Genomic DNA, 13,852 nt, shown 5'->3' with positions numbered 1-13,852 from the left:
TACTGAAGATCAAACAGTCTGCAGTTAAGACCCACTTTTCCACTTGCCTGGTTACTAGCAATGCCCTGATAATGACCACTGTTAGATTCAACATGATTCCTTGACTGGAATCTGAACAAAATACATGTGACAGATATGTTTAAGGAAACAACTTGCTCTATAATGACACCTGCAAATAATCTTGGTCACTTTCATCACTGAGGGAACCATCAACACTACCTGCATCCTGGCAGTTCTTCAAGGCCATGTTCTAAGAGACACCATCACCTCTTTACAGGGCACATGTGACAATCTCATGATCAATACTATTGTGTGGAAAAGTAGGATACCTTACCTATATATACCTCTATATTTGCATTCTTTTTTTTTTTGTCTTTTTGCTATTTTTTGGGCCGCTCCCGCGGCATATGGAGGTTCCCAGGCTAGGGGTCCAATCGGAGCTGTAGCCACCGGCCTACGCCAGAGCCACAGCAACGCGGGATCCGAGCCGCGTCTGCAACCTACACCACAGCTCACGGCAACGCCGGATCCTTAATCCACTGAGCAAGGGCAGGGACCGAACCCGCAACCTCATGGTTCCTAGTCGGATTCGTTAACCACTGCGCCACGACGGGAACTCCTATATTTACATTCTTAAACTGTGAGGGAATGCTTACTAGATTCAGCTGAGATAGCGTCATTTCTTACCTGAATATCTTTTTTTAAAAAAACAAAACATGGCACATAAATGTTAAAACATACCAACCTTGCTTACCAAGAAATCTAAAGATCAGTTGTCCAAAAGGTGCTTAAAGCCCCATCATCACTTATTTGGATATAAGCAAAGTCTCTGTTAACACTCGTTATGTAATCACTGTGGTCTCTTGACTGGACTCTGAAAGATATATTGTGACAAATATGTCCATGGACACATATTTCACCTCAATACCTTAAATGGCCTTCCTCATTCATCACTGTAGGACCCATCAATCTACCCGATACTTGCAGTACCCCCAAGTACTACACCACTGTTAGAGATACCACAATGTCTTCACTGCACACCTGCAAACATCCCATGGTTACCACTATGACATCATCCTCATTTAGGTAAGTCTGAACATCACACGATTTGAAAGGTGCTGAAGGCTCATATCATCACTTATTGGGATACATGCAAAGTCTTTGGATGATGATGAGCTTCACTATGATTTCTTGACTAGAATCTGAAAAACACACGGTAACAGATGTACACCCAAGGACACACATTTTCCACATGAACATGTGAAAATAACCGTCCCCACTTCCATCATTGCATGACCCATCAACTTAACAAGATTTTTACAGTATTCAAGGTCTAGTCATATTTAGAGACACCATCACCTCTTGACTGTACATCTATGAAACTGCATGGTTATTGTTACGAAGCAGAATTCCAGGATAGTTACCTGAATAAATGCAAATTACTCCATCCTCACAGGGTGAAACATATATTTTCTCTAAATATAAAACAGTAGGATAACGTGGTTACTAGAACTGGCAAAACATTAGCACTTCCTGCCTGAATACCTGCTGAGAACTCACATATAAAACATGTTAAAGTGATCCAACATCATTTACCCAGCTAAAGGAAGATCACATCTCTGATATGAAGATCATCACTTACCTGGATACCAGAAGTGCCCCTTCATTAATAACCACCGCTTAACTCACCAGTGTATCTTGACGGGAACCTGAAAAACACCATGTGAAATATGTGTTAAAAGACACAACTGTTTTTTACCAGAACATACACAAATAACCACGGTCATTCCATCATTACAGAACATATCAAGCCTATCCAGATATTTATTAATTCGAGGTCAATATTTCTTATAGGACTCCAGTAAAAATCCCATGATTACTACTTAGGGGTGGGGGTGGGAACACCATGATAATGACCTGGATACATACTACATACAACCCTTCAACAAAGGTAAAAATAATTTTTCTCTAAAATGTAAGACATGAGAACCAATGGAATACTACTCAGCTATAAAAAGAACAAAATAATGCCACTTGCAGCAACATGAATGGAACCAGAGACTCTCACACTAAGTGAAGACAGAAAGAGAAAGACATATACCATATGATATCACTTATATTTGGAATCTAATATACGGCACAAATGGAGCTGTCCATAGAAAAGAAACTCATGGACTTGGAGAATAGACTTGTGGTCGCCAAGGAGGAGGGGGAGGGAGTGGGATGGACTGGGAGTCTGGGGTTGACAGTTTATCCACTCCAAACTATTGCATTTGGAGTGGATAAGCAATGAGACGTACAGCACAGGAAACTATATCTAGTCACTTATGATGGAACATGAAGGAGGATAATGTGAGAAAAAGAATATACATGTGTGTGTGCGAAAGAGAGAGAAAGAAAGAGAAAGAGACTGGGTCACTGTGCGTACTGTAGAAATCGACAGTAAACCAACCATAATGAAAAAAATAAATATCATTATAAAAAGAAAAGCCAAGCTTTGTGACAAAAAAATAAGACATGAAAACCAATGGTTCTAAGAATGGGTTAGGAATCTATCATTTATCAGTTGAATACATATAAAAAATCAAGATAATAAGAAGTGTTAGAGATATATCACCTCTTACCTCTAAGTATGAATATCAGATGGTCTGTGCTATGGTTTAGGGCCATATCATCACTTGTCTTGATAACAACAATATCCCATGTTAATAAGGCTCACCATGGTATCTTGACATGAATCTGAAAAACACATTGTGAAAAATGTGTTTGGCACACATCTTATTTTACCCAAGTATCTGCAAGTTCCCTTGGTCACGTGTATAATTTCAGGATCCACCAATGTTACCTGGATTAGGCAGAAGTCCAAGATCAAACTTTAGAAAAAAATATCTTCCTCTCTTGGAGGGACACCTGAGGAAATCCCATAGTCAATAAGGTGTGACAGAGAATATGATAAATTACCTGGATGCCTGGACATCTATCACTATGAATGCTAAATATACATTAGTTCTAAACAAGAATACTATAAAATTTCATGTCGACTAGTGTTGTCATGAACAAATAAATTTCTTAACAGCATACATGCCAAATAAGAGGTTAATAAAAGAGTTTCTAGAACATCATTAATTATCTGGACGTCTGAAATAAAGACGGTCTTCCATGAATTTACATCACACAGTCCCATAATGTGTACTAGCAAAGACCTTAATGAGACACATGCCAAAAAACATGGTAGCACAAGTGTTAGGTACACCATTGTCGCTTACCTAGATATTTGAAGATGAGATGGTTGGTATTGTGGTAAGACCAATGTTATCATTTACTTGGTTAAAAACAAAGTCCCGCTAATGTCCACTTGAGAGCTTAACAGTGATCTCTTGACTGGAACTTGAAAAAGATGTAAGAAATGTGTCTTAGGACAAAACTACTTCTACCATGGCATCTGTAAATAACCTTGGATATTTCTATCATTACACAACACATCAACTAAATGCGGATACTTCCAGTACTCCAAGGTTAATAACACAAGGCCATCATTTTGTGACTGTATGTCTACCAAATTCTTGCTACCTCTGCACACTGGAACTCCATAATCATTTTCTGAGTACACGTAATCCCTTAATACTCTAAGGGTTAAACATAAATTTTCTTTAAAATATAGAAAATGAAAACTCATGACTTCTAGAATGGTAAGGACTCTACATTTTCATACCTCAATAGCATGCAATAAAATTATGTTACAGGAGTTCCTTGGAGGCTTAGCAGTTAAGGATCTGGCACCATCACTGCTGTGGCCCAGGTCACTGAAGTGGCAGGGGTTTAATTCCTGACCCAGGAACTTTTGCACGCCATGGATCGTGGCCAAAAAAAAAAAAAAGAGACGTTATGTGTTACTGATACCATAATCACTTACCTATCTATCTGAAGATCAAATGGTCTGAACTGTGGCTTAGGTCCTCGTTATCTCATACCTTGACACCAGTGATGTCTCATATTAACTACAAATTACAGGCTCACCCTAATCATGGTACCAGAATTGGTGAGGACCATATTATTCTAAACTGAATACCTGTGGAAAGGATAAATTAGGGGGGTTGGGATTGTTAGATACACCCTACTATATCTAAAATAGATGGGTAACAAGGACCTACTGTACAGCACAGGGAAATTTACTCACTACTGTGTAATAACCTATATGGGAAAAGAATCTGAAAAGGAATGGTTATATGTATATGTATAACAGATTTAACTTTGCTGTACACTTGAAATTAACATAACTTTGTAAGTCAACTATATCTCAATACAAGTTAATAAATAAATAAATAAACTGAATAGCTGTCACAAAATGTTAGGGACATCATCATTTCTTACCTACATTTTTGCAAGTCAGGTGGCCTGTGCTTTGGTTTGTGCCCACATCATCACTTACCCAGACATCAGCCACGTCCTCATCAATGCACGTGGTTAGGTTTATCACGAAGTCTTGACAGGAACCTGGAAAACATATTATGAAATATGTATCAAAGGACACAATTTATTCTACTAGGATACCTGCAAATAACCTTGTTTATTTCTATCATTGAGGGACACATCCATTCTACCTGCTTATTAGCAGCATTCCAAGATCATCATTTCTGGGGTAACATCATCATTTCCTAACTGTATACCTGCCAAAACCCCATGGTTATTACACCATAATTACCTGTATAATATGGTAACAGGTGTTATACCATATTACCTGGTATATGGTATAAACAGATACCAGGAGGGTACAACAGATTTTCTCTCAAATATGAAACATGAAATCTCATAAGTTCTACAAATGGTAAGGACTCTATCATTTCTTATCTAAATAGCTATAATAAAAAACACATTAAGGGTCAGAGACACTGTTGTCCCTTACTTAGGTATCTGAAGATCAGATGGTCTGTGGGCCCTGGTTCAGGCCCATATTATCACTTACCTGGCTACCAGAAAAATCTCTGTAAAGAGCCACGGTAAAGTTCATCATGTGCTCTTGACTAAAAGGACAAACACATTGTTACAAATGTTTCTCTATATACATCTTTTTCTTCCTGGATGCCTAGATATAAAGGTGGTGGCTTCCTTCACTGCAAGATCCGTTAACTCCATCTAGATCCTTGCTGTATCCCACTGATTATACCTTTGTTAGTAACAATATCCCCTACTGACTAGGTACTTGCAAAAATCCTAGGTACTACAGGGCTGGGGAAAACCCTCATCATTATGTGGATATGGCAGTCCCTCAACACTCTAATACACATCTCTAGACACAAATTCAGTAAAATTAATTTCTTACCTATATACCTGTCAAAAAACAATGTTAGGATAAGAGTTCTTGACATCATTATTGATGACCTATATGTCTGAAAAATAAGAAGGTCTCTAATGTATAATATAATTTCTTACCTGTATACTAGCAATACATATACTGGCAGTGTCATACGATTTCTTTCCTGGGTACTTACGTGATACCTGGGGAAAAATCATAGCAACACAAGTATTAGGGACACCATCATCGCTGACTTAGACTTGTGATGATCACAAGGTTTGTAGTGTGGAAACCCACATCATCACTCACCTGAGGATTAGAAAAGTCCCAGGTGAAAGCTCATTGTTAGTTTCACCATATCTTGACAGGAATAAGACAACACATTATGAACTATGTGTTAAAGAGAACTTTTGCTACCAGAATACCTGCAATTAACCTTGGTCACTTCTATCATTATGGAACATACAAGCTTTACGTGATACAGTACCCCATGGTCAACACTGTTGTCAGGTGAAAACCAGATACCCACAAAAACCCCATGAGTGGTAGTCTGGTGAGGAACATCATGATTATTACCTAGATATAGCAATTCCTCAAAACCCAGAGGGTTAAACAAAAAATTCCTCAAAAATACAAAAAGTGAGAACTCATGATTTCTAACACTCAATTATTTTTTAAATTTCCTCATCTGCAAAAGCAACAAACATGTCAACAACTGTTAGGGACACTGTCATCATTAACCTGCTTATATGAAGATCAAATGGCTTCTGCTATGGCTTAAGCCTATGTCATCACTTACCTGGATACCTGCAACGTCCCCCATTAGCGACCATTGTTAGGCTTATGCTAACCTCTTGAAAGGAATATGAAAAACACATTGTGAAATATGTGTTTAGTACTAGTCGTATACTACCTGGACATCGGCAAATTCCCTTGATCATTTCTTTGTTTGCTATTCATCAATACCACCTAGGTACTTGTAGAGCTGGGGAGGTTAAACCCTAGTAGGAGATGCATTCCTCTCTAAAAGGGATACCTGCAAAAATCTCATGGTCAATAACACATGATGGATGGTATGATAAATTACCTGGATTTCTATCTTATTGATCCATCACTAGGAGTATAAAACACATACTACCTCTGAACAAGAATATATAAAATCTCATGCTTACTAATATTGGTGGGCAAATTAATTTCTTCCCTGCAAACCTTCTAAAAATAGATCAGCAGAGGTATGATTACCACCAACAATTACCTAGATATCTGAAATTCACATGGTCTCTAGTATGTAAATGTCACACCATTTCTTACCTACATTTTAGCAAAGAACTCACCTACATAGCTATAAAAAAAATCAAATCAAAGCAAAACACCCCTGTGTAACCAAAAGTATCACAAGTACCATCATCTTTTACCTAGCTATCTGGAAATCTGAAGATCTCTAATATGCAAATGCTCACACCATCTCTTGTCTCTCTACCAAAGTCCCATGTTCACTACCATTGTTAATTTTCATTGTTAATTTTTTACCATGAGTGGAATCTGCAAGACCCATGGCAATTACCAAAGCTAGGGACACGCTTTTTTCAATCTAGATAATGCAACATCTCATGGGAACTACCAGCATTAGAGAAACTATGAACTTTACCTGGATACATGCAGGATATCTAGGCCCAAACACAGAGATACTACAGTCTCTTGACTGGATACCTACAAAAACCCCATAGTCAATACTAAGATGAGAGACAACTACACATGATAACTTACCTCAAAACTTACAAATCCCCCAGTCTTGACCAGAGTTAGAAACAAATGATCTCTAAACTAGTAAACGGTAAGGGCTAATTTTTAGTAGTATGTGTGAGAACAATAAAATTTCTTACCTGAATATCTGCAAAAACAAAACAAAACATAGTAACACAAAACATAGTTAGGGACTCCATCACCATTTACATGGATTTCTGAAGGTCAGAAGGGGCTATAGCATGCTAGGACTCACATAATCCCTCACTGGATACCAGTGAAGTCCCATTAACCACCATTATTAGAGTCATTACGATCCTCTGACAGGAATCGGAAAAAAAACACACTGTGACAGATATATTTAAGGACACAATTTTTCTTACTGGGACACAGGCAAATACCTTCCATCACTTCCATCTTTATGGGTCCATCACTGCTACCTGAACACTGGCAGAACTTGAAGGTTAACACTGTTGTTCCAGGCACCATCATCTCTTGACCTTGCATCTATAAACATCTCATGTCAATACTGTGGCAGAGAACATTATGCTCAGTGACTTGGAGACTTGCAAATCTCCCATTTATTCTTAAGGGCAAGCACACATTATCTCTAAACTAGAAAACTGGTTAAAGTAGACCTCACAGGTATTATAATAGTATTCATAAGCCAGTATCATTTTTTCCCAAATAGTTGCAAAAATAAAAGCCCAAAAAACAAAAAACACAAAACCACATGGTACCAACACGTGTTGGGGACACCACCTTTGCTTACCTCTATTTCTGAAAATCAGATGGCTAGGGATACATCTTCTTCCATTGTTCACTACTGTGGTTAAAATCATTATCATCTCTTGCCTGCATACCTGCAAAATCCCATCATCAATTTCATAGCTAAGGACTCCATCAGCTCTTCACTAAACCCCTGAGAAATCCCATGGTTGCTTCTGTGGTTAGGTTCACCATCACACTTGGACTACCACGCAATACCAGGTTCATTAATATGGAAAGGGACAGCTTCAGCTTCTACCTGCTTACCTGAGAAATCCCCATTTCAATACTGTAGTTAAGGCTACCATTAACTCTTAACCAGATATTACAAAATACCATGGTCACTCCCCTGGTTAGACTGATCATGTTTTCACCTGTATAACTTCAATATTCTATGTTTACCACCTAGGCAGGAACATCCTCATTTCTTACCTGGATATGTACAAAATCCCACGGGCACTACCATGATTAGGAATATCAACACTTCTTCCCTGGATTCCTTCAAAATGCTATGGTCACTACAATGGTGAGAGCCACTATCCTCTCTTACCTGACCATCTGCCAAATCCTACAGTCACTGAATCTCTTGAATAGACATTTGAGACTCTTCTGGCTCTGACTTCAGCCTCTCTCGCCAGCCTCAGCCCCTGTCCTCTCCTCTCACCCTTTATGTGAACATTCTAAGCAGCTGAATTCCCCTGAACATTCCCTTCTTTCCTGGTTACGGGCAGGAGAATGCTCAAGCCAGTCCTTAACGTTGAGAGCCAATTATTGTCAATTCCGGAACTCAGTGTTGAATGATTTTGAACTGGGCCATGATAGAGTATTTATACTGCAGAAATTGGCAAGTGCCTCACAGCAGGGCTTTCCTTTATGCACGTACCAGGATGTACTGATGAATAAAGTAATGAATGAACAGAGAGAGGCACTACTACATATGATAAACACAATCCTGCCTTCTCACGAATGTGATGTGACTTTTGCGGATGAAGGAATGTGTCAGTTGGCTCTACATAGGCCTTAAAATGTATTATTTTTCCAAATTTATATACTTAATGAAAAAATGGGTAAACACTTCCATTACAAATTACTAAATGTAATATTAATGTTGATCAGGTGATGAGGGACTTATGTAATTTCAATATGTCCAAAGTTGACAAATTTGATTCTTAAAAAAGTTAAATATTATTAGACACCATCAAAAAGTATACTTATACAGAAATATAGAGAGATATACATATATCTGGCCCCATCCACCAGAAAAAATCTTTTATTTTCCTGACCATACAAATTTCCTATTGAGCTTTTTGTGATAATCTAAATTTCTATCAGTAACCATATTTAAATTTCATTAAGTTCTTAACCACCATTCCTTTGAAAATCAAGTAAAATATCAAGAGAGAGAAACAACACTCTACATGCCCTCTTTTTAGGTCCATAGTATGGGAGCCAATTGTACAAAGATTCTGGAAAAATAAAAAGCTCTATGTGATGGCGGCAATTTTGATGCCTGTGTCCTTCAGACTGTCCAGAGGCTGAGAGAAGCAAATGCAATTAGTAAAGGCTATTTTTTTTTTTCATGATAGGGTTGCTTTCAGCTTCAAACTTCTTTATTTCGCCTGGCACCTTCACTTTTCTGAAATGCTTCTAGATAATAGAAAACTAAGGTAAATGGACCACGGAGATTATAAACACTAAGTAAAACTGACAGACCACCAAGCAATTTCCTTTTTACAAAGAAAAAAAAAAACTTTTTTTTTGTTTTTGTTTTTTTAGGGCCGCACCTGTGACATATGGAAGTTTCCAACTGGAGCTGCAGCTGCTGGCCTACACCATAGCCACAGCAAAGGGGATCTAAGCCGCATCTGTGGCCTACACCACAGCTCATGACAACACCGGATCCTTAACCCACTGAGCGGGGCCAGGGATCGAACCCACGTCCTCATGGATACTAGTCAGGTTTGTAACCCGCTGAGCCACAATAGGAACTCCCATATTTCTTAAGGATTATTCTTATCTACTCCCCATTTCCACCCACCAAGGTCAGCCATCAGCCATGAGAAACAATACTGGTGCCAAATTAAGGCACCAACAGGGACTGTCCCTTAAGCCACCGTCTGTCTCCTAAACCTACTTTTCACCTCTCTCACTTTCCTTTTTCCAAATGAAAAAGACTATCTTCTTTGCTAGTAGTGATTGTGCTCCGGGCACTGGTTGAATTCACGTGAAATTATTTCCTGCTTGGCAGGGAATTAAATATGCTTTAAAATTATAACATGCTACCAACTGGGTTTTTATGTTCAGAACTTCTGGGGTCAGATTCACGTGGGGCTTTCCTTTTCTATTTTGACTCTACGAGAGAAAATGTTTTACAGTCAGATTTACTAGCAAGGTGGCGAAAGAGCAACTCAAGAGCTTGCCTCTCTGAGTTTATCAGCATATACCAGGTGACAATAGATAGCTGGGCGCTGCTGGCATTTGGGCTTCCAGCTATAGCACTTCCTGATTCAGCAAGGACCCCTGTTCTTTTTTTGGCCCCATCTGAGGCATGTAGAAGTTCCTGGGCCAGGAATTGAACCCAAGCCACAGCAGTGACAACACTGGATCCTTAAACCGCTGAGCCACGGGGGAACGCTAAGGACTCTTGTCTTTAGCAGGCTTGCACCCTCTCAGGCCATGACCAAAATGACTTCCAAAATTAATCCTGTATTTTACATATCTCATGTCTTGACTATTCCCTCAATATAATCACAATACTATAAAGTTATTATACATGATGCATATATCATATATTAGTATAAATCCTAATAATAGTTTTATTTTATGTAATAAGCTTAGAACTCCTGGGGTTGATACTAAAATGACTATTGTGGTACTAAAGGTTCAAGACCAATTACAACGTTGTGGGGGGCCGGCAGGGTTCCCCATACCAGCTGGGTGTCCCACAAATTTAATTCGATTCTGACACTGTCTACCAGGAGATAGCATTGGATCCCATAGGTTAGGGGCTCAGTCTCACACCGCTGCAGGTGCCAAATGCAGTCCAGATTGTTCACTGTGCTTCTGATTGACTCTTCATAAATCAGAGGTTCCCAGGACCCTCTCCTTGTGTTTGATAGCTTTGCTAGAGCAGCTCCCAGAACTCAGAAAAACATTTTACTTACTAGACCACTGGTGTATTACAAGAGGATATAGCTCAGCAACAACGACAGTGGATGAGAGGCTGAGGGCAAGGTATGGCGAAAGGGTGCAGAACTCCCAAGCCCTCTCCAAGCCCGCCCTCTCCCAGCATCTCTGTGTGTTCAACAACCCAATAGCCCCCCAAGTCTCATCCTTTTGGGTTTTCATGTCGGCTTCATTAAACAAGCATGACAGAGTCACTCATTGGACATTGGCGATTGACTATCAGCTGCTAGCTAGCCCCTCTTTCCTCTCCCTAGAAATTAGTGGGCGGGTCTCAGAGTTCCAACCCCCCTAATTAAGGCTGGTTCCCCTGGCAACCAACCCCCCTCTTAGGAGCTTTACAAAAATCACCTCCTTAACATAAACCCAGTTGTGATGTAAAGGAATTATTTAGCATAACAAGAGACACCCATTTTGCCTTTGGGGCTCTGAAAGGATTTCTGGAACTGAGGACCGGAGATGGGGTATTTTAACAAAAGATGCTCCCATAGCTTGTTAACCTCAGGATATTCCAAACGTTTGGGGACCTGAGAGCCAGAAACCTTGGACAAAGACAAGAAATACATTTTGGTTATCTGAATGACCAAATATATATTTCTTATAAATAAACCTATATACTATAAATGAATTATATATTTATAAATAAATATTATAAATATATAAAATATATTTTATATTTCTTATAAATATATATATATATTTCTTATAAATCACAATACCACAATGCTTTTTTTCTGTCTTTTTTTTAGGGCTGCACCAATGGCATACGGAGGTTCACAGGCTAGGGGTCAAATCAGAGCTACAGCTGCTGGCTTACACCACAGCCACAGCAACAGGGGATCCAAGCCGTGTCTGCGACCTACGCCAACAGCTCACAGCAAAGCCGGATCCTACCCACTGAGCAAGGCCAGGGATAGACCCTGCATCCTCATGGATGCTAGTCAGATTCGTTCCCACTGAGCCATGGCGGGAACTCCAATACCACCATACTTTTTAAAAAATCAAGAAAAACCACACAGACACAAACAAAACTAGCTGCCACGTCTAAGCATACTACTTTTAAAACCGAAACCCTACTTATGATTCCTTCACTTCATTATCCTCTCTGTTTTTAATAAGCAGACACAAAAACAATGAGATTTTCAGGCACCGTGTACATCAACACCACTGTACGTGGATTTGCATAAGACTTAACAGATATTTATAAAACCCAGCATTGCTATTGTCAAATGATACAATCAAAACAATTTAGTATCAAGTGTGAGGTCCTTCATTCAAGGGAAAACAATGCATGGAGTTGGGGTATGGTGCCTCCCAAGAGCAGAGCACGCTTCCTGAAGGATTATGGGAAGAGTTTTAGACAATATTGGAAAAGGCAAGGCGTAATCAGCACACAGCTGGCCTCGAGGCTGCAGATTTCCTTACAAGATGGGCAAATCCTATTTTCCGGGGTAAGGGGAGTGAGTGAAGTTGAGCTGGAGGATTGTGATTGTAGTGTTTTAGGTTTCCTTGAGAGCTGTTTCTCCTAAGCCTAGGCTGATATGGCTGTAGATTTGGGATGTGGGCCATGCTACTGGGGTGGCCTCTATTTGAAAGGTCCTGATATATGAATTAACTTTACCCTTTGATGTGACGGAAAGTCAAAGATGTATTTATCTTTTGCTTTGCTGGTAGTATTTGTCTTTTGTTGTTGAAGCTTGGTGTTTGGTGCTATTCAAGTATTTTTGTTCCCTTTTTTTATTTTTTGTTTTGTTTTATACAGGTAATTGCTGCCACACATCAAAGTGAAAGGTTAAACATGAAATAGTCACAATATGAAGCGTACACAACCATTTAAAAATACACTTTAGAAGGAGTTCCTATTGCGGCTCAACAGGTTAAGGACCTCATGTTGTCTCTGTGAGGATGCAGGTTCCATCTCTGACCTTGCTCAGTGGGTTAAGGACCCAACATTGCCCTGAGCTGTGGTGTAGTTCGCAGATGCAGCTCAGATCTGGCGTTGCTGTGGCTGTGGTATAGGTTGGCAGCTGTAGCTCCAATTAGACCCCTAGCCTGGGAACCTCCATATGCTGCAGGTGTGGCCACAAAAAAAAATTTCTTAATTAAAAAAAAAAGGACTTTAGAAAATATTGGCTGACCTGCAAAAATGCCCATGAAATAACATTGTACTGAAAGGAAAAGCTATGTGAGATATATATATATAGATCATGATCTCATAGATCACGTGATATATTTAAGATGCATTATACATACAAAAGCAAGGTGCAAAGTAATACACTAAATGGTTAACTATGAGAGTGAAATGATGGGTGATTTTTACATGCCTCTGTAGACATTTTGTAGCTTATAAATTTCTCCAAGGCCTATATTAGACTTATTGACAGGAAGGGGGGAAAACTCCTCAAGGTACCACTATGTTGTCTTCCTGACTGTTTTATTTGATGAGAACAAGGTTTTCTGGTGAGGCTGTTATGACGATTCAGGAGGAAAGCAGCTCTGAACAACATCTGCAGCTCAGTAGCTCAGAGATGACGATTCCTATCCCACCACCAAGGCTATTTCCACACTTTCATCTGTAGCTCTAATTTGGAGTTACTTTGTGTTATTATTATTTTTTACTCATATAACCTGCAGGCTGAGCAGATTGTAATGTTTGGTTTTTTTGTTTGTTTTTTTGTTTTTTTGTCTTTTGTCTTTTCTAGGGCCGCTCCTGCGGCATATGGAGGTTCCCAGGCTAGGGACCTAAGCAGAGCTGTAGCCTCCAGCCTACACCACAGCCACAGCAATGTGGGACCCAAGCCGAATCTGCAACCTACACCAGAGCTCACAGCAATGCCGGATCCTTAACCCACTGAGCAAGGCCAG

Source organism: Phacochoerus africanus, chromosome X, assembly GCF_016906955.1.
Source record: "Phacochoerus africanus isolate WHEZ1 chromosome X, ROS_Pafr_v1, whole genome shotgun sequence".
Lineage (NCBI taxonomy): Eukaryota > Metazoa > Chordata > Mammalia > Artiodactyla > Suidae > Phacochoerus > Phacochoerus africanus.
The sequence above is the reverse complement of the archived record's forward strand: the minus strand, read 5'-3'. Positions refer to the sequence as shown.